This window comes from Nomascus leucogenys, chromosome 5 (assembly GCF_006542625.1).
Source record: "Nomascus leucogenys isolate Asia chromosome 5, Asia_NLE_v1, whole genome shotgun sequence".
Taxonomy (NCBI): Eukaryota; Metazoa; Chordata; class Mammalia; order Primates; family Hylobatidae; genus Nomascus; species Nomascus leucogenys.
In genome coordinates, this window is record NC_044385.1 from 126,386,002 (window position 1) to 126,409,039 (window position 23,038).

The window sequence follows — 23,038 nt, forward strand, 5'->3', positions numbered from 1 at the left end:
ATGAAAGATAGGCTAATGCTAATTGGATACGAACAAAAGAACGTTTAGCATAAAGCAGATATACTTTTATTTGGTACTTTTAACACAGCAGGCCTTTTTTTTTTTTTTTTTTTGAAACAGAGTCTTGCTTTGTTGTCCAGGCTGGAGTATAGTGGCGTGATCTCACCTCACTACAACCTCTGCCTCCTGGGTTCAAGTGATTCTCCCGCCTCAGCCTCCTGAGTAGCTGGGATTACAGGCACCTGCCATCACGCCTGGCTGATTTTTGTATTTTTACAGAGGCGGGGTTTCACCATGTTGGCCAGGCTGGTGTTGAACTCCTGACCTTAGGTGATCTGTCTGCCCCGGCCTCCCAGAGTGCTGGTATTACAGGCTTGAGCCACCACGCCCGGCCCACAGCAGGTATTTTTTTAGTAGTAATGTTATGAATGAGTAGAAAAAAATCCCATGGGGAAAGAATGTAAATTATTAGATCTTTATGGCGTGAAATATAAGTAGTTGAATACTAATGCAAGCATTGTTTCTCATTGTCTTGCACTACTTTTGATAATGGGACCCTTTGGTAGGGTGCATCGATTAATGACAGAGATATGTTCTGAGAACAGGTTTCTCCAGTTGACCCCAGTTGTCCTTTTTAATATTTTTCTTTGATCCACAGTTCAATCAAGGTTCATGAGTTACATTTGGTTATTATACCGCTTTAGTCTCTTAATCTAAAATAGTGCCCCTATCCTCCCTCTTTTTTTGTTTGCTTTTTATTATGTTGGCTTTTAGATATTTTGGCTTTGTATGGTTATTTTCTCATGAATAGATTCAAATTAAATATTTGACAAGACTGCTTCATAAGTGATGTTCTTTCTTTCTTTCTTTTTTTTTTTTTTTTTTGAGACAGGGTCTCTGTCAGTTGCCCAGGCTGGAGTGCAGTGGTAAGATTATAACTCACTGCAGCCTGACTTCCTGGGCACAAGCGATCCTCCCACCTTAGTTTCCCAAGTAGTTGTGACTACAGGTGCATGCCACCACGCCTGGCTAATCTTTGTATTTTTTGTAGAGATGGGGTTTCACCATCTTGCCCAGGCTGGTCTTGAACTCCTGGGCTCAAGAGATCCTCCTGCCTTGGCCTCCCAAAGTTCTAGGATTACAGGCATGAGCCACTGTACCCCAGCCAGTAATGTTTTTTTTTAATAGTAATATCATAACAAGAGGTTCTTAATGTTGAATTGTTCTGTTGTCATGCTAAGTATGATCATTTGGTTTCACCAGGTTTTCCCATTATAATGGTACATTTTCTTTTTTTTTTATTAAATAATTTTTGGGGTGAGTTTTTGAATCCTTGTGAATATTTTGTCCCTCAACCACCTCTCATCTAATGTTTTTGCATCCACAATGAAAATTGCCTGAGCCTGATTACTTTGGTTGCATTTGTCTTTTTTGCTGTCTGTTAAGCTGTTGATTTTCTGCTCCTTTTTGAATCTGCCTGTTTTTATGTATTATCTTTTTTCTTATGTATTTGAGGCCTTTAGTATATTTATTTTTAGCATATTTAAAGAATCTATCATATTGTTGTATTATTTCAAGTTTGTGGGTGTTTATTTCTATTCCTGACTCTTCCTTATAACGTGTTGTTTCCTCGCATGTTTAAATTTTGGCGTGTGATTTTATGTTTGGTGCTTTTGTTGTTGAATTTCAAGATGGTTTGGGTTATGGATTTGGCCAGGTAGGAGAGGTGTTATATTTGTTTCCATCACACCCTCCAGGGTATCACTCATCTGGGACTAATTTTTATATTAAATTTTTGGCATAAAGATTGTCAAATTTTGAAGATAATGGGAAGAACAAAATGAGATTGCACACACACAGATACACACCTGTTGAATAGGCTCATGGTTTCTAATATCTAGAGGCATTTTCCTTTACTTTGAACCACAGAGATACGAACATAGGGTTTATCCTCTCTATTTAGTAGGTTGATTCCTCCCCCACAACCTTTGACTGTCTCTACTGAAAATTCAGTAGTTTGGTGATGCATGCCTGTAAGCCCAGCTACTCGGGAGGCTGAGGCAGGAGAATCGCTTGAACCCAGGAGACGGAGAATGTAATCTTTGAGCCTCCTGGCTTTAGACAGAAGGGTTTCCGTCAGACCTCCAACTCACATGGGATCTGTTTGCTTTCTCTGATCGTTAAAACTCAGTCTTCTAGATTATTGAGATTCCTGCCTTCACTGTCCAAGACTGGCTCTTGTGGATGCAGACTGATTTTCATTTTTATATTATTTATTCATTTATTTGAGCCGAAGTTTTGCTCTTGTTGTCCAGGCTGGAATGCAATGGCGCAATCTCAGCTCACTGCAACCTCCGTCTCCTGGGTTCAAGCGATTCTCCTGCCTCAGCCTCCCGAGTAGCTGGGCTTACAGGCATGCATCACCAAACTACTGAATTTTCAGTAGAGACAGGGTTTTACCATGTTGGCCAGGCTGGTCTGGAACTCCTGACCTCAGGTGATCCACCCGCCTCAGCCTCCCAAGGTGCTGGGATTACAGGTTTGAGCCACTGTGCCCAGCCAGATGTTCAGATTACTTTTTTTTTTTTTTTTTGAGTCAGAGCCTTGCTCTGTTGCCCAGGCTGGAGTGCAGTGGTGTGATCATAGCAAACTACAGCCATGAACTCCTGGGCTCAAGTGATCGTCCTGCTTCAGCCTCCTGAGTAGCTGGGACTACATGCACATGCCATTGTGCCCTGCTTCCTTTTTCTTTGTTTTTCATCTCTTGTAGTTTTTTTGTGAGCCAAGTTCTTCATTTGAAGGATGTTTGTTATATTTAATCTAGGTCTTTAGATGTTTCTAAGGAGGATTTGCAGGTTATTTAGTTGGCTTATTGTTGGTTTGTCTTAAAACAATATGACATCCTATTCTCTGTTGAGGAAATTCCCTTAATTCCTTTGAGAAATAAAGACTTATCTAGAGCAGTCTTAAAGTCAGGCTTTCCCTAGGAAAACAGTTCATTTATAATGATGAGATTAATGTGCCTGAATCCAGGGGATGAGGCTACAGGGAAGCAGTATAAAATACTCCAGTGGGAATTGGTCAGGGCAGGAGAAAGCAAAATGGGAGTTAAGCCTCTTATTAAGTCATGAATTTTTTTTTATGTTTCATTTTCCAGGCCCTAGGAAAGCACGCTTATTATTCTCTGGGAAGATTTGTGGAGAATAGTTTATGAAGAGAAGACAATTCTAGTGCGAGAATGTAACCAGCTGGGAGTTTGATTGATATTGCATTGTGTCTGTAGATCATTTTGGAGTGTATAGCTATCTCAACATTTTTAAGTCTTCCTATCCATGAACATGTGATATTCTTCCATATTTAGGTCACTTGGATTTCTTTCAGCAATGTTTTGTAGTTTCGTACTACTATAAGTGTAGTTTTTTAATTTCAATTTTTTAAATTAGTTGCAAGTCTATAGAAATACAAATGATTTTCATATAATGATTTTGATTCCTGTAAACTTGCCGAACTCTTTTATTAGTTCTAATAGTTTTTTAGTGGATTTCTTAGGATTCTTTTTTTTTTTTTTTTAGATGGAGTCTCTGTCACCCAGGCTGGAGTGTTGTGGCATGATCTTGGCCCACTGCAACCTCCACCTCCTGGGGTCAGGTGATTCTCCTGCCTCAGCCTCCCGTGTAGCTGGGGTTACAGGCATGTGCCACCACACCCAGCTAATTTTTTTGTATTTTTAGTAGAGATGGGGTTTCACCATGTTGGCCAGGCTGGTCTTGAACTCCTGACCTCAAGTGATCCTCCCACCTTGTCCTCCCAAAGTGCTGGGATTACAGGTGTGAGCCACTGCGTCTGGGCCTTAGGATTCTTTTTTTTTTTTTTTTTTTCTCGAGACCGAGTCTCGTTCTGTTGCCCAGGCTGGAGTGCAATGGTGCGATCTTGGCTCACTGTAACCTCTGCCTCCCAGGTTCAAGCAATTCTCCTGCTTCAGCCTCCTGAATAGCTGGGACTACAGGCACCTGCCACCACACCCAGCTAATTTTTTGTATTTTTAGTAGAGATGGAGTTTCACCACATTGACCAGGCTGGGCTCAAACTCCTGACCTTGTGATCTGCCCACCTCGACCTTCCAAAGTGCTGGGATTACAGGTGTGAGCCACTGTGCCCAGCCAGGATTCTTTATATAAGATCATGTCGTGTGAATAGAGATAGTTTTACTTCTTTCCATCTGGTTGCTTTTTATTTCATATTCTTGCCTAATTTCTCTGGCTTTAACTTCCAGAACAATGTTGAAGAGGTGAGAGGAGACATCCTTGTCTTGTTCTTCATCTTAGGGGGAAAGCATTCAGCATTTCACCCTTAAATTTGATTTAGGCTTTGGTATTTTCATTATCAGGTGGAAGAAGTTAATTGCTATTCCTAGTTTACCGAGGCATTTTTATCATGAACAGGTGTTGCATTTTTCAACTACTTTTTCTGTTTACTGAGATGATTGTGTGGTTTTTGTCCTTTATTGATATGGTGTATTGTTACATTAATTGATTTTTTTTGGATATTAAAAACAACCTTGCATTCCTGCGATTAATCCCACTTGGTCATGCTGTGTAATCCTTTGTATATATTGCTGGACTCAGTTTGTTAGTATTTTATTACTTTTGTGTTCATATTTACAAGAGATATTATCTGTAGTTTTCTTATGATGTCTTTGCTTGGTTTTGGTGTTAGTGTGATCCTGGCCTCATGAATTGGAAAGCTTTCTCTCATCTTGTAGTTTTTTGGAAGAATTGGTATTAACTTTTCTTTAAATGTTTGGTAGAAATCACCAGTGAAGCCATCTGAATCTGGGCTTCTCTTTGGTTAGTTTTTGATTGTTAAATCCACCTTTTTACTTATTGTAGGTTTTTTCAGATATTCTATTTCTTTAATCAGTGTCTATAGTTTATGTCTTTCTACGAATGTGTCCATTTCATCAAAGTTTCTAGCTTTATTGGTATAGTATTTTCTTATTTTTATTTTATAAGGTCAGTAGTAATGTCTCCTCTTTCATTCCTGAATTTAGACATTTGAGCCTTACCTTTTTTCTTGGTCACTGGCCTAGTCTGTTCAGTCTTGTTACAGGTTGTCATAGTCTGGGTGGCTTATAAAAAACAGGAATTTATTTCTCATAGTTCTGGAGGCTGGTAAGTCAAGATCAAGGCACTGTTAGATGTTGTCCCTGGTGAGGGCTCCCTTGTTAGTTTTTTGATGGAGCCTTCTTGCTGTGTCCTCACATGGTGGAAGGAGCAAGGGAAGGATCTCATTCATGAGGTCTCTGCCACAAGTGTTCTAAAATAGCATTCCAGAAGTACAAGGTGATACAGTTAGTCAAGAGCTATAAATTGGTGGATAGGAAAGGCAAAAATAAGAAGATTGTATTGAGTTTCTAGTTATACAATGAACTGAATAACTCCTTTTTTTTGGAGACAAATTCTCACTCTGTCGCCCAGGCTGGAGCGCAGTGGTGCCATCTTGGTTCATTGCAACCTCCGCCTCACAGGTTCAAGCAATTCTCATGCCTCAGCCTCCCGAGTAGCTAGGATTACAGGTGCCCGCCACCATGCCTGTCTAGGTTTGGTATTTTAGTAGAGATGGGGTTTCACCATATTGGCCAGGCTGTTCTAAAACTACTGACCTCAGGTGATCCACCCTCCTCGGCTTCCCAAAGTGCTGGGATTACAGGCGTGAGCCACTGCACCTGGCCCTGAATAACTCTTTAGAACAGAAGAAATCTCTGGTGGTTGGTTAAATAGTAAATATAAATAAATCTATGAACTTCATATATATCAATAAGGTAGAAAATACAACAAGAAATGTAACCTCGTAGAAGCAATGGAAATGATAAAACACTGTATGATGTGAATTTAAAATGAAATTTTTAGAACTTACATGAGGACTTCTTGTTTTTGTATAGGGAAACCGATTTTTAAAAATGCTCTTTTCCGTACATTTTCTATTAAATCCTAATATAACAACATAATTGGGAGGGGATTGACAAAGAGTAAATATGCAAGAATAGCCTAGATAATTCTGAGGAAAATTGACGGGGAGTAGCCTAACATATTAAAATACATTTTAATCCATTGTAAGTCAGCAAGTAGAGATAGGTCTGTGGAATAAATTTGTTAGATTTTAGGCAGTGGGATGATGTGGGAGGATTTTTGAGTTGTTAAAGAGGGTCTTATGTATATCATGTGGATTTAGAAGACGAGGTAATTCTAGGATTGCTTGCCTCTAATTTACTGAGATTTTTAGGTATCTCAGAGATGATAAGAAATATAAGGAATGAGAAATGTTTAATGGCTTTAGTGACTAGGAGTTTCTAAATGGGCACATGGGCCCATTTCATTAGTTTGGTGAATAGTGGGAGCAAAGAATTTGGGAATTTAAGATTGTTGTACTTCTCCAAAGGAATGTTTTAAGTGTAAAGACTAGTATGTCTTTCCACAAAAATAATAAAATATATTGTCACATTTATATCAAACCGCTAAAATTAGTTTTGATATTTTTTAAAAAATGAGATCTCATCAGGTTAAATGAAAAGAGTTGAGAATCTTCATTCCCAAAGAGGAAAATGATTCTGTACATCAACAGAATCATTCAACCTTTGACTGTATTTTCTATCTACGTTCCTAAATTGAACCTATCTATACATATTTTGTTGCTTTGTGTGTGTACAGTCATGTTGGATTTAAATGAGAAATAATCTGATTTTACCACGTTGAAACAAGAACCTAAAATTAGGGAAATATTCACTGTGACTCACATCTTACCCAGGCAGCCTGCTGTTGAAAGGATGATCCCTGGTGCGCACTGTAGTCTCAGCCTCAGGATTCTATAATGAGATTGAGTGGGGTTTCCTGTGAGCACTCTGGGGTGATTGACAGTAAGGTGAGGGCAATCATCACTTTTTATGCCTACCCTTGATAATATGTCCCTGCTGTCTGGGGAGGGACTGAGGACAAATAGGACTTCGTGATGTCTAAGTAATTAGTGTATGTTGGTTGCAGCTGAACAAACTGGAGGGTAATGATCAGGTAAATGGAAATGGAACACATTAATGCAGACTAAGGTATAAAAGACCTTAGGGTTAAACTTTTCAACATTTTATGGGATTATTGGAATATCTTTATTTCATTTTTTATGTTTACATATGTCTCTGTATATACATACACTTATTTATATTTTTGTTAGTGTATCATCAGTTTTACCTTAGATGTACATAGAGATGAAAGCAACTTAAATGTGAAAACCTCAAGCATTTTTTTTCTCCTTTACATGATTTCAGAATATTTTCAAACTTTTTCTGTTTGGAAAGGAGTTAAGGTTCTTAATTAAACATTTTTTTTTTAATTTCATAAAAATTGTTAATGGACTTGTTTGGAGCTGATGCCTATCACTGATCCTCAAATAGGAACAAATGACTAAAGTCAGGCTTGGAAAACTTTTTTGGGGTGTTAACTGAAAAGTATCAGGTGACCTTTTATGTGTGTGTGTGTGTGTGTGTGTGTGTGTGTGTGTAGTTGAGAATGTTATATTTAAGTAACATTTTCTTAAACTGCCTTTTCTTAGTAAAGGATATTTTAAGATGATGGCTGTCCTGGTCCATATTTCACAGTTGGTCTTAATTAGATTAGAAACATTTCCAGCCATTTAGGTTGCAATAGGATATCTATAGGATTCTTAATTTATTCTTAAAAAAGGTATTTATAGTTGCCATTCTTCAGTATTAACTTTCCTTATCAACAGCAAAAAGTCTTGCGGCAAAGCCTCTGAAGAGTGACTGCAGTACTGCATTTAATGGGAAGGGAGGAATTGTTTGCCTTAGTATGTGGTTTTGAATCTGGGAGTCTGGTAATTAGGTAATCAAAGGGTTTAAAAAATGGCATAATGGCTTTAAAACTTGCTATTGCTCACTTTTCTTATAAAACTTAGCCTTCAGAAATCTTTTTAGATTAAGAATACAATGTATCTACTATGCAAATTTAAAACAATAGACTTTTCATTAAAGAACTAACCAGGAGAAGAAAGCATTTAAGATGTGTAGACATTTCTTTTCCTTTTCTTTTTTGCTTTTATTGTCTTTGGAAAAACTTATTTTGCAGAAACAGTATACTGTATCAATTTTAAATGTTTTGATTATCTTTGGCTTGGCTAAATTATTTTCTCTGCATTTTTGGGTAAAATGGAATAGGATGGGATTCCTGGTAGGTATTTGTTCACATTAATATTATATTTAATTGGAGATCCTGCAGAATAGTAGCAGGAGGCTGAAGAGAATTATTTAGCATTAGCAATGGCTCGTCTGGGAGTTGTGGACTAATCAAGGCGCTGTAATGTTAGTGGTGGGGATGATGGGAATTATGACGATTATGACATGTAAGCATGTCTGTGTACGAATTGGACAGGCAATGAGTTAATCAAGAAGTATGTTAAATGGCTCCCATGCTGATTCATTATTATGTACCATAGTGCCTGTCAGGTTGTGTATTTGAAAAACACAATCATTGCCAAATTCAATATGTATATGAGCTGAATTCAGCCATTGTTTGCTTTTCTATAAAATAATCTCAGATTACCTTATAGGTATAAAAATAGAAAATTGTGTCAACTGTGCTGTGATTTGTGTTTTAAAGTACAGTATCTTTTTTTTAACAGAGTCATTTAAACCTATATTTGCTTTGCCCTTTCATATATTCGTTGTAAATATTCTCTGGCTTGTTTTCTATGCATAAAGGGTTTGGGTTTAAAAGTGAAATTTATATGTCTTTACTTTTCAAGATGAAAAAATAATTCCAGTATTTCAGAGACAAATTAGTATTTAACACATGAACTATGGACAAATCAAAGCATGAATCTTTTCCACCATCAAAATGCTTCAATTTAAATTGGGGGTGGGGGTGGAAACCTCCTTTGCTCTAGTGGGGGGTCTCTTTGTGCCAAGTAGACAGACCCATTCTGTGCCCAGCATGGTTGGAGTTATCTGTCAGGAAACTGTCTATTAGAAATGCTAGAAATGTACGTATTTTGGGGGAATGGAACTAATAAATTGAATTCCTTTTAGAAAATAAATTTAAATGCAGCATAAATCCATGAGCAAACTGGATTATATCTCTAGGCAAATTTAAAGAGTTATTGTACAGATGAACACTATTTTTTTAAATTATTGTGAGCACTGCCAAATTTAATAAAACTTTCTGCCAAACTGTGACCTTCATGTATTAACTTAATTAAAGCAGTGTTATGGGTAATACTCAGTGTTAACCTGTGGATGGCTGTTATTGAAATCCATTATCAGTGGAGTCAGTATTAGTGGTCAGCAGCATCAGAAGTAAAACTTGCAACCAAGACCCTCCCATGGGTGCTGTGAGCTCAGCAGGTTAAATTGTCAAAAACTGGTAAAGCTTCTTAAAGGACTGATAGTTTAAGCCACCTGGAGTTAAAGGTAAACTAGTCATTCCAGTCAAGATGGACTATGACTTTATTTAGCAGTCAGGCAAAAATTATATTTGGGCAGGATTTATATCAGTATCTTCATGTATGACTTATTCATTTGTATGTTCATGTACCTCGTTATTTAAATTCAATAAAACCATCCAGCTTTTTTTATCTATGGGAAGTGACTTGTGGATATTTTCTTTTATAAAACGTTGAGATGTCTTAAGACTTTCTGAATTTTTTGTTAATAACATACTGAAGTTACTTTTTACTTATACTAAAATTTTAAATTAAGAAAAAAAGTGAAATATTGTATTAATATATCTTTTTGGTTTTGTTTATAATTTCTGGTAAACTTAAAGAACATGGTTTTAAAGGGAACTTATGTATTTCAATGTAATTAGTACCCGCTGATATGAAAAAGTACCTAATCATGGATTTATTTTTCTCTAAGCAGCTATTTGGGAAGGATTGGAAGTCCTATCTTACTGAAAAAGCATACATTTAATAAAAGATTTGAGGGCCGGGCATGGTGGCTCACGCCTGTAATCCCAGCACTTTGGGAGGCCGAGGCGGGCAGATCATGAAGTCAGGAGATCGAGACCATCCTGGCTAACATGGTGAAACCCCGTCTCTACTAAAAATACAAAAAATTAGCCGGGCATGGTGGCAGGCACCTGCAGTCCCAGCTACTCGGGAGGCTGAGGCAGGAGAATGGCGTGAACCCGGGAAGCAGAGCTTGCAGTGAGCCGAGATTGCGCCACTGCACTCCAGCCTGGGCGACAGAGCTAGACTCTGTCAAAAAAAAAAAAAAAAGATTTGATATACAGTTTAACTTATTCTGATGTTCCAGTGTTTCTAAGGCCATGACTTAACTCATTTTTACAGTCTCACTCATTCAGACTCCTGAGTGGAGGGAAAGGACATGATTATTCCAAATAGTGCCTCTCATTCATTCAGAATCTATGGTGTACTAGAAAAGCACATAATTACATAAGGATTGAATTATTGTTGCTGTTTTAAATTGAGAAAATTGGGGCTTCAAGTATAAAGCCAATCTTTGGGTTGCCAAAGATCACTGGGCTAGTAAGTAGTGGAGCTGAGATTCGAATTATGTGTAACTTCTGAGTTGTACTCTTTCCACTGTGCATGTTGCTTCTCATACTAAGTATGAGGAAAAGTCCCCTCCCCCCACAAAACGAAGTGAAGTTTATTACTTTGAAGGCAGAGTTTTTATTAGTGCTTGTTGGAGGCTGGGTACTATGATAGGTACTGGGACTAGAAGAGTGACTGGAAGTGATAGGATTGCTGCTTTAGAGATGGATATAGAGAAATAAAACATAAGTAATTACAAATTGTGATAAGTGTTATGAAGGAAACAAGTTGTTGAGAGAGAATCATGGTTCCCTTCACTAATAGGGTGCTCAGGGAAAGTCTCGCTGAGGGATAAAATGTAAGCTGAGACTGATGGATGAGAAGGAGTCAGCCAGCTAGGCAGACAAGACCATGTGCGCAAAGGCCCTGAGCCACTCCAGTCTGCTTCTGTCTTCAGTACTCTACTCAGAGTTCTTGCTAGTGTGACCACCAGTTTTCTCATGTTAAGTCCAGTGGACATTTTTCAGTCCTCTTCTGTTTGACTTCCCAGAAGCTTTGAACACTATTACCCTTTTTCAGACACTCTCATCCTCTGGCTTTGGTGCCATTTTAATCTCCTAGTTTTCTTTCTACTTCTGTGGCCCTCCTCTGTATCCCCTCTACAGGAATCACTCAAGGTTTGATTGGTGGGCTCTTCTTAAAATTGTTTTATTTTTTGTACTTTCTCTACCCTTACCCTGAAAGATCGCATTCTCTTCCACTTCTATTTCTGTGGTTTTAATCAACCCTAGGCTCCAACTCTGTTTTCTCTCTCTCTGTGGCGTCTCTAGTTGAATGTTTTACAACTACCTCAAACCCAGCATTACCCAAACTGAACTTTGATCCTTTGGGCTTCTTGTATCTGAATCCTACTGCAGAAGCACAAGATGTAGGAATTTATGTTCACCATCATTCTTTCTTTCATTTCTCATTTCCAATTTATGAGCAAGTCCTTTTCATAAATAATTTTGGAATCTAGTTACCTCTCTTCACTTTGTTATTGCTTCTTTAGCAAGGTCTTTTAAAATCTTCTAGTGAATCTTTTAATCTTTTAGACTGATAAAATTAATTTCATCTGGGGCAGTTTATCTGATGTGAACTGTTTCAGTTTCTGAAGTTTTGTTAGCGAATGCTTTCTTACTCTGTTTTGGAATTTTAGTTCATAGGCTCTTTTTTCTGGTGAAAGTTAAAAATGTTTGTTGCTCTTCATCCTTCGTCTTCTCCCTTCCCTTTGCTTCCTTGACCTTCCTCTTCCTCTCTCTTTCCTAGTTTCTCTCTCATCCCGGCCATTGCTGCCTCCCACCTTCTCCCTGACCAGTAGTTTTGTGGGTGCCCACCCCCTGGCATTTTGAATTCCTAATCTACATCCAGGTCTTATGGTGATAGTCTGGACACATGGCAGATTAGTCCCAGCAGCTCCTTCAGATTTTGACCCTGAAGCTGTGGTTCTGCCTCCCTAGGTCCACAGTCTCCAGGAGTTGTAGTGAGCTGTAGTTGCAGACAATACTTGGTGGCCTCCTCTTCGGGCCGAGGGCAGTTCCTCTTTGGCCTGGTTTTCGCCAGTGGCTCTGGCTCTCTTCTCAGTCTTCTCAGAACATTCTCGCCATCTGTACTTTGCATTTGGCACTTCCTGCTTCTGAGGAACCAGCCAGTGGTTAGCATTGTTATGCATTTTTCTCCTGTTTTGAGTTTGTGAAATGTTTACCATTTATTTTTGCTTACCTGTTTTCTTAGTTTTCTTTTCTGGGTTTTATTGCCATTGTTGTACATTCGAAGTAGAGAGAGCTTTTGAAATGTGAACTCACTGTGCCATCCTTTTTTTTGTGCTAAATTTATTGAAGTCCACAAAAACCAGAGAAAAATGTCAGATCTCAAAATTGTGTTTTTGCTCAATTTCAAGCATCAATTTATCCAGGTTACCCACTTGATACCTGACTTGCCCTACTTAGCAAGTCGAGGCATTGTTTTGCTGGCTCTGGCACTCTGGCTATAGCCAGTCACTGACGCCACTTGGGATTGCTTCCTTTGCTGCTTGTTCCTGCTGCTGCTCAGTGGCAGCTGCCAAGTTGGAGTAGCAAAGGGAAAAGTTTAGTAGGCATCTTTTAGGAAGATAGAATGCTGTCTGGAGATGGCAATGGTGGTTTTATATCTGAGTTACTCATCTGAATTGGAACGTGTACAAAGGAAAGGAGGTTCTAGCTCAGATAAATAGATATAAATTCATTGTTGCTATCTTCAGGCATTCATTTATTTAATTAGATGCACTGAAAAGCACTCTCGAGGTGTGGGGACAGGGTGTGGTGTATCCAATGGAGAGTGTGTAGAAGGTGTTAAGTTGAGGTACAACTGCTTATAAGTAGTATTTGAAAATGTCTTATTTTGTAAACAAGTGAGTGTTTAGTTGATTGCAAGTCTTCCTGTAAATCAATGATTGATTAGTTTAGTTTCCAGGTCTATAGTATATTCCTCAAATGGATAATAGGTATTTTTGTAAAGGGGACTTTATAATTAAATATAGCAAAGTGTCTTCCGTGGACTGTATTAATTAGATGTTATAGATCCCCAGTCTGCACTGATGAAACTCAGCTGGGATGCTCTACATGTGATAGGGAAATTTGGTTTCAAAATTACACAACCTATTTGTGAAGGTTTCGTGTAATTTTTCTTTTCAATAAGAAGTGTTTCCATGTATCTTTTTTTTACATTTAAAAAAGTAATTTATTTTCAATTGTGGTAAAGTATACATAACATAAAAGTTTACCATTTTAACCATTTGTTAACAAAAGATGATGAGATCTGTGGAGATCTCAAAAAATGGAGATCTCAAAAAAAAAATGGAGAGCTTTATTTTCTATAGAAAAAACCTGCAGACTGGGGAGGCACAGTTTGCACTAGTGAAAATGTTGCTCTAAAGAGCAAAAAAAAAGGGGCTTGGCTTAAGTAGGGAAAGTTCTTGCCCTCATTCTCTGTGAGGTCTGTGCAAACGAAGGATTCAGGCTTGTTCAGTTCAGACTGAACCCTAATCTGGTGCCAGAAGTGTCTCTGTCAGATGTTCCTTCCAAAGGCTGGTGCAGGGGAGGTTTCTGCTGCAATTCTTCTTGGCCCCAGTCACAGGAACTGTTCTGGCTTAAGAACAGATGTTTGTCAAGAGCTGTGATTTCCAAGAACGAAGGGTGGTGACCACTCTTCCCTCACTCATTTATGGCCGCTTGGACCCATTATCTATATGTGGGTATATTAGCCACAGGGAGTGCATCTCATCTGGAGAGCTTGCAGTTTTATTTACAATTTTATTTCACACATTTTTAAGCATACAGTTCAGTAACATTAAGCACATTCACTTTGTTTTGCAGGATGAAAAGTTCTGGAAACAGGTAGTGGCGATGGTTCCACATTATCAATTTTTACCTAGTACGCTTTTTTTTTTATACATTGTTTTAAAGTGTTGGAAAAAACTTATGCCTTTTCAGTATTTTATTATATTAGCTTGTGTTCATTGTATGGGGTTGTAGGCAGTGACAGATACTCAACCTTTAACAAATACTGGTTGAGCACTTGTTATGTGAAGATGCTCCACATCTTTTGAACTAGGCAATTGTGGTTCCTGCACTCTTGTGGCTTCCAGTTCAGTGGAAGAAGCAGACATTTTATAATTACGTACAGTTATGATATTAGTGTAGTGAAAAATTATAGGGTGTTTTGTAAGTGTGGAACAGGACGATCTGAACCAGCCTGGGGAGTCAGGGAAAGCTTTTTTGAGGAATTCACATTTTGGCAGAGACCTGAAGGGGGTGACAAGAGTTAGATGACGCTGAGAGAGGACAGTACTAGGGCAGAATAGAGCTTGGTAATTTCCAGAAAGTTAGATAGGCCTAATGTACTCTTAAACAGGAGGCCTGCATTGTTGTTCACAATGTTCACCTATATCTAGTTGTGTTTGTTTGTTAAATTTTTAAAAATTATCCCATAGTAATGGGATACCCATCTTTCATACCCTTCTGTGGATATCAGCACATGTGTAGATTATGTCACTACTAGCACAATCAGAATGCAGAGTAGTTCCATTACCCCTCAGACTCCCTTGTGTATCCCATTAGTGTCACATCCTTTTCCACCCTGACACTGGCAACCACTGATGTGTTTCCCATCACTATAGCATTGTCATTTCCACACAGCATGTAACCTTTTGAGACTGGCTACTTTCACTCAGAATATGTTTTTGTGATTCATCCAATCTGTTGTGTGTATCAATAGATTGTTCCTTTTTTGTTACCGAGTATTACTGCATGGTGTGGATGCACAGGTTTTTTAAATCCATTTACCTGTTGGGTTGTTTCCAGCTTTTGACAATTATGAATAGAACTGTTGTAAACATTTGTGTACGGATTCTGTTTCTCTAGTATAAATATCTAGTAGTGGGATTGCTGGTCATATGGTAAGTATAAGAAACTGCTAGACTTTTCCAGAGTTGCTATACCAGAATACTATGAGAGTTGTAGTGGTTCTTCATCCTCTTCAGCAGTCTTGTCAATATTTTTTTTTTTTGAGACAGAGTCTCACTCTGTCTGTCACTTGGGCTAGAGTGTAGTGGCACGATCTCGGCTCACTGCGACCTCCACCTCCCGGATTCAAGTGATTCTCCTGCCTCAGCGTCCTGAGTAGCTGTAGCTGGAATTACAGGCACCTGTCACTATGCCCAGGTAATGTTTTGTATTTTTAGTAGAGACAGGGTTTCACCATGTTGGCCAGGCTGGTCTTGAACTCCTGACCTCGTGATTCACCTGCCTCAGCCTCCCAAAGTGCTGGGATTATAGGCATGAGCCACCATGCCCGGCCTCATTTTAACCACTCTCATATGGTATGGAAGTAGTATCTCATTGTGGTTTTAATTTGCATTTGCCTATGGTTAATGATGATGACCTTCTTCTCATGTGCTTATTTGCCATCCATGTATCCTTTTCAGTGAATAAGCTTTGCCTGTTTTTTAATCATTTGTTTGTTTGTTTTTCTGTTGTTGAGTTTAGAGTATTCTTTATGTATTCTGAATACAGGTCCTTTGTTGGATGTATGATTGGCAAATAGTTTCTTTCAGTTGGTAGGTTGTATTTTTTGTCCTCTTGACAGTATCTACTGCAGATCACTTGTTTTTAATTTTGATAAAGTCAGCTGATCACTTTTTTCATCTATAGATTGTGTTTTACTGTCATGTCTAAGAACTCTTTACCTAACTTCAGGCCACGGAGATTTTCTTCAAGATTTTTGTAGTTTTGCCCTTTATCGTTAGATATGTGATCCATCTTGAGTTAATTCTCTGTAAGATTTGCAGTCGGTTTTTTTGTTTTTTTGCATATAGATGTTGAATTATTTCAACACCATTCATTGAAAATAGTATTTCTCTATTGTGATGGTTAATATTGAGTGTCAGCTTGATTGGATTGAAGGATGCAAAGTATTGTGTGTCTGCAAGGGTGTTACCAAAGGAGGTTAACATTTGAGTCAGTGGACTGAGAGAGGCAGACCCACCCCCAGTCTAGGTGGGCACCATCTAATCAGCTGCCAGCGTGGCTAGAATGAAGCAGGCAGAAGAGTGTGGAAGGACTTGACTTGCTGAGTCTTCCGGCCTTCATCTTTCTCCTGTGCTGGATGCTTCCTGCCCTCGAACATCAGACTCCAAGTTCTTCAGCCTTTGGACTCTTGGACTTAAGTGGTTTGCCAGGGGCTCTCAGGCCTTCAGCCACAGACTGAAGGCTGTACTGTCGGCTTTCCTACATTTGAGGTTTTGCGACTCAGACTGGCTTCCCTGCTCTTAGCTTGCAGATGGCCTATTGTGGTACTTCACCTTGTGATCATGTGAGTCAATACTCCTTAATAAACTCCCCTTCATATGTACATCTATACTGTTAGTTCAGTCCCTTTAGAGAACCCAGACTAATACAATTACTTTTGCACCTCTGTCAAAAATCAAATGGGGTGATATTTGGATGGGTTTCTTGACTCTGTTCTTTTTCATTCATCTATGTCTATTCCCCTGTCAGTACTACATAGTGTTAAAATTGGATTCCTCCACCTTTCTTTTTTTCCCCCCATTTTTCCAAAACTGCTTCAGCTATTCTGGTTCATTTGCCTTTTCATATACATTTTAGAATCAGCTTATGTTTATGTACACACACACACAAAATCCTACTGAGATTTTGATTAGAATTTTGTTGAATCTACATCAGTTTGGGAAGAATTGACATTTTTCACTGTGTTGAGTCTTCCAATCCATGAACATGGCATGTCTTTTAATTTATTTAGGTTTTCTTTGTTGCTGGTGGTATTCTTAGACAGGGTCTTGTTCTGTTGCCCAGGCTGGAGTGCAGTTGTGTGATCATAGCTCACTGCAGGCTTGAGCACCTGGGCTCAAACCTCCCACCTCAGCCTCCTGAGTAGCTGGGATTACAGGCTTGTACCACCATTCCCAGCTAGGTTTTTAATTTTTTTGTAGAGACAGGGTCTCCCTATATTGTCAAGGCTGGTCCTAAACTCCTGTGCTCAAGCAGTTCTCTTGCTTTCGGATTACAGGTGTGAGCCACCATGCCTAGCCTGTTTAGGTCTGCTTTGATTTCTTTCATTAGCATTTCATAGTTTTCAATAGGCAGATCCTGCACATGCTTTGTTTTGTTTGTTTTTTTGTAGACAGGGTCTTACTGTGTTGCCCAGGCTGGCCTCAAACTCCTGGGCTCAAGTGATCCTCCCACCACAGCCTCCCAAATAGCTCCCAACTGTAGGTACATGCCACCATACCCAGCTTGTACATATTTTGTTAGATTTTTAACCTAAGTATAATTTTTTTTTTTTTGGAGACTCTTAAAATTGTTTTGTTTGGCCAGGCGTGGTGGCTTGCATCTGTAATCCTAGCACTTTGGGAAGCTGAGGTGGGAGGATCATTTGAGCCAGGAGTTTGAGACCAGCCTGGGCAACATAGCCAGACCCTGCCTCTACAAACAAACAAACAAACAAAAAAATAGTAGGGTGTAGGGGCACATACCTGTAGTCCTAACTACTCTGGAGGCTGAGGGGGAGAATTGCTTGAGCCCAGGAGTTTAAGGCTGCAATGAGTTATGATCACAACACTACATTCCAGCCTGGGCGACAGAGTGAGACTCTGTCTCTTTAAAAAAATTATTGTTTAGGCGGGCGCGGTGGCTCACGCCTGTAATCCCAGCACTTTGGGAGGCTGAGGCGGGTGGATCACGAGGTCAGGAGATCGAGACCATCCTGGCTAACATGGTGAAACCCCGTCTCTACTAAAAATACAAAAAATTAGCCGGGCATGATGGCAGGCGCCTGTAGTCCCAGCTACTCTGGAGGCTGAGGCAGCAGAATGGCATGAACCCAGGAGGCGAAGCTTGCAATGAGCAGAGGTTGCACCACTGCACTCCAGCCTGGGTGACAGAGTGAGACTCCGTTATCGTTTAAAAAATTTTGGTTTCCAGTTGTACATTGCTAGTAGTAGAAGTATGATTAGTGTTTGAGTGTTGACCTTGCATCCTGTGATCTTGCTAAACTCATTAGTTCTAGGAGTATTTTCATAGGTTCCTTGGGGTTGTCTATGCAGATAATCATGTTGTCTGTGAACAGTGACAATTCGATTGTTTTTTCTTTATAATCTGTATGTCTTTTATTTTATTTTTTTCTGTTGCTCTAGTTAGGAATTCCAGTATGAAGTGGAAGAGCAGTAGTAATGGTGAACATTCTTGCCTTATTCCCAATCTTAGTGGAAAAGTGTTCAGTCATTCAGAATTAAGTATGGTATTAGCTGTGGGTTTTTTGTGGTTCCTTTTTATCAGGTTGAGGAAGATCTTGTCTACTCCTAATTTGCCAATGAATGTTGAATTTTGTCTTATGCTTTTCCTGAATCAATTGATATGATCATGTGGGTTTTTTTTCCTTTTGATTGTAATATGATATTTTACACTGAGCGATTGATTTTTTTAGTATAAAGCTAGTTTTGCATTTTGGTTGTGGTGTATTCTTTTTTATACATTGCTGGATTGGACTTCTTAATTTTTTGTTAAGGATTTTTTACATCATTATTATGAGGGAGGGACATTGGTCTGCAGTTTTCTTTTTGTGTACTGTCTTTGGTATTAGCATAATATTGTCCTTACAAAATGAATTGGGAAATGTTTCTTCTGAGTGAGAGTGTATAAAATTGTTTTTTTTTTTTTTTGAGACGGAGTTTCACTCTTGTTGCCCAGGCTGGAGTGCAATGGTGTGATCTCAGCTCACTGCAACCTCCACCTCCCGGGTTCAAGCGATTCTCCTGCCTCAGCCTCTTGAGTAGCTGGGGTTATATAGGCGTGCACCACCACGCCTGGCTAATTTTTGTATTTTTAGTAGAGACGGGATTTCTCCGTGTTGGTCAGGCTGGTCTCAAACTCCCAACCTCAGGTGATCCACCCGCCTTGGCCTCCCAAAGTGCTGGGATTTTGGGACAAAGGTGTGAGCCACTGCACCTGGCCTATAAAATTGTTTAGAATTCTCCAGTGAAACCAACTGGGCCTGGAGATTTCTTCTTCAGAAGGTTTTAAATGATGTATTCAAGTTCTTTAATAGTTATTGGAGTATTCAGGTTATCTATCTTATTTTGAGTGGGTTTTGTTAGCTTTGTGTTTTGCCATCTTTGAGGAATTGGTTCATTTCATCTAAATTGTCCAATTTATGCACATAGAATTATTCTTAGAAACCTTTTATTATCCTTTTAATATCTGCGTAGTTCATAGTGATAACCTCTTTCCTTTCTTATTTTGGATGTCATTTTTTCTTCTTTTCTTAGTCTTTTTAGTGATTTATCAGTTTTATTGATGCTTTAAAATAACTAGCTTAGGTTGGATTGATGTCTTTTTTTCTCTGTTTTCTCTTTTAAAAATTACTGATATCTCCTCTGTTGTGTTCTTCTTCTACTTTAGGTTTATTTTGCTTTTCTTTTTCTGGTTTGTAAGGTAGGAGCTTAGATTATTATTTGAGATATCTCTTCTTATATAATATTTAATACTATAATTTTCTCTCTAAGCACTCTAAGTGCATCTAATAATTTTTTTATATATCGTGTTTTCATTTTTGTTAAGAATGTTTTCTGAGACTTCCTTTTTTTGCCCATAGGTTATTTAAAATTGTTTAATTTCCAAGCATTTGGAGATTTTTCTACTGTCTTTCTGTTATTTACTTCTAATACTAATTCTCCTTGTTCAGAGATCATATTTTGTATTATTATAGTTCTTTTCAGTGGGTTAAGTTCGTTTTCTGATCCAGGTATGACCTGTTTTGGTGCATGTTTCATGTGCACTTGTAAAGATTGTGTCTTCTGTTGTTAGATTTCAGTAGTGTATAAATGTCAATGAGATACAACTGGTTTGTGGTATTGTCCAGTTCCTCTATATCCATGCCGATTTTCTACTACTTGTCTTTCTTTTGAGAGTCTTGATGTTTCCAACAATGACTGGGTTATTGTCTATTTCTCCTCTCAGTTCTGCCAGTTTTTGCTTTATGAAGTACTGTTGTTAGGAACATACACATTAAGGATTATTGTATCTTTTTGGTGAATTGACCCTGTTACTATTAGGTAATGTTCTTCTCTATCCCTTGTAAATTTCTTTGCTCTGAAGCCTACTTTTTCTGATACTAACCTAGGCATTCCAGCCTTCATTTGCTTGATGTTTGCATTGTATTTTTTCCCATCATTTTACCTTTAAACTACATATATCATTATATTTGATGTGAATCTCTTGTACACAGCATATACTTGAGTCATATTTTGACAATCTCTTTTAGTTTGTATGTTTAAGCCATTTATTTATTTATTTATTTATTTATTTTTTCGAGACGGAGTCTTGCTCTGTCTCCCAGGCTGGAGTACAGTGGCGCGATCTCGGCTCACTGCAAGCTCCGCCTCTGGAGTTCACGCCATTCTCCTGCCTCAGCCTCCTGAGTAGCTGGGACTACGGGAGCCCACCACCACGCCCAGCTAATTTTTTGTATTTTTAGTAGAGACGGAGTTTCACCATGTTAGCCAGGATGGTCGCGATCTCCTGACCTCGTGATCCGCCCGCCTTGGCCTCCCTAAGTGCTGGGATTACAGGCTTGAGCCACCACGCCCGGCCTTCTTTAATTTTTTTTTTTTTTTTTTTTTGAGACAGGGTCTCACTCTGTCATCCAGGCTGGAGTGCAGTGGTGCGATCATGACCCACTGCAGCCTCGGCCTCCTGGGCCCAAGTGATCCTTTCACCTCCGCCTCCTGAGTAACTGGGGACACACCTCTAGCTAATTTTCTTTCATGGAGTCGTGGTCTCCCTATGTTGTCCAGGCTGGTCTTGAACTGGGCTCAAGCATTCCTCTCATTTCCGCCTCCCAAAGTGTTGGGATTAAGGCGTGAACCACCACACCTGGCCACTTTTATGTTTAATGTAGTTATTGAAATGTTTGGGTTTTGGGCTACTGTTTTATTATTTCGTTTTTCTAGTTTTTTTCACTGTTTCACTCTTTGTGTCGTCTTTTGTGTTATTTGAACTTTTTAAAAGTATTCCTTTGAAATTTATTGTGTTTATGACTATCTCGTGTAGTTTTTCTTCAAATTAATACTTTATTGATTATAATATACATAGTTAACTTCCTATAGTCTGTTGAAAATTCATATTTTACCACCTTAATTGGAATATGTCAGTCTTACCATCATGCAGGTATCTACATTCTCTTCTTATGTTATGGTTTTCTTACATGTTATATCTGCATGCATTGAAAACCCCATCAGACAATGTTAAAATTTTTGCTTTCAACAGTTAAACATATTTCTAAGACAGTGTTATCATTTCTGTTGCTCTTCCTTCATTCCTTATGTTCCAAATTTCCTTCTAATGTTATTTTCCTTCTGTCTGAAGAACTTCCTTAAGTAGTTTTAGAGCTGATCTGCTAGCAACTAATGCTCTTAGTTTTCCTTTATTTGAAAATGTCTTGGCTGGGTGCAGTGGCTCACGCCTGTAATCGCAGCACTTTGGGAGGCCGAAGCGGATGGATCACAAGGTCAGGAGTTCAAGACCAGCCTGGCCACGATGGTGAAACTCTGTCTCTACTAAAACTACAAAAAAATTAGCCAGGCGCGGTGGTAGGTGCCTATAATCCCAGCTACTTGGGAGGCTGAGGCAGGAGAATCGCTTGAACCGGGGCAGTAGAGGTTGCAGTGAGCCAAGCTCACACCACTGCACTCCAGCCTGGGAGACAGAGCAAAACTCCATCTCAAAAAAAAAAAAAAGAAAGAAAATGTCTTTATTTCACCTTCATTCTTAGAGGATGTTTGCACTGAATATAGAGTACTGAGTTGACAGTTCTTTCTTTACAGCGCTTGAAAAGCATTGTGTCACTTCCTTCTGGTCTTTGCGGCTTCTGATGTGAAATCCATAGTTGTTTGAGTGTCATTCCTTTATAGTTCATGTGCTGTTTTTCTTTGTTTACTTTCAGGAATTTTGTCTTTAATTTTCAGTGGTTTGATTATGTTTTCTGATTTCTTTTTGTTACCCTGTTTGAAATTCACTGACCTTGAATATTTAGGTTTATGTCTTTTACCAAACTTGGGAAGTTTTCAGTCCTTATTTAAAAAAATATTTTCTCAGCATGGTGCTGAGAAAATTTTTTTTTCTTCTTTTCTCTGGTAGACATGTATGTTAGATCTTTAAGTATTGTTCCATAGTCTCTTGTTAATTTTTTCTAGTCTTTTTTTTCTCTCGTTTCAGATTGTATAATTTCTGTTGATCAGTCTTCAGATTTATTGACTCTTTCCTTTGTCATCTGTAGTCTACTCTTGAGCCCATCCAGTATGTTTTTTTTAATTTGATTATTGCATATTTTAGTTTAAAAATTTCCATTGGTTTCTTTTTATAAATTCTGTTTCTTTTCTGATGCTTTGAAATTTTCCATTTGTTTCAAGAGTGTTCATAATTGCTTGCTGGAAAACTTTAATAATAACTTCCTTAAAATCTTCGTGAGATAATTTCAACATTTTTGTTACTTTGGTCTTGGTATTTGATTTTTCCTTCCCTATAAGAGATTTACCTGGTTCTTGGGTTAATTTTAGATATTTTGAGTATGATGTTATGAGACATAATCCTCTGAATTTAGTTCATATCTTTTTAGGATGTTAATATTTTTGTTTCAGTAGCAATTAACTTGTTTAGCTTCAGAGTGCACATTCCAGTTTTTTTTTTTTTTTTCCTGTGGGCTGTGGGTCTTTGTACTGCTATACAGATCCACCCCACATATGTGTCAACAACTCATCAGTCTGGGTTCAGTGTTTAAATTCTTTGGTATACTTATTAGGATTACATCCATATATGCCCAACCTAGGGATGAGCTCAGAAGTTCATAAACAACTTTATTGTGTCGCTTCTCCATGCTAGCTTCTCCC

General features: G+C 38.5%; 1 protein-coding gene across 3 annotated transcripts in view; it reads left to right on the top strand.

Annotated features, from left to right (window-relative positions):
• Positions 1-23,038, top strand: part of PCCA (propionyl-CoA carboxylase subunit alpha) — a 439,915-nt gene that overhangs the window by 25,416 nt on the left and 391,461 nt on the right. The gene's annotated exons all lie outside the window — the stretch shown is intronic.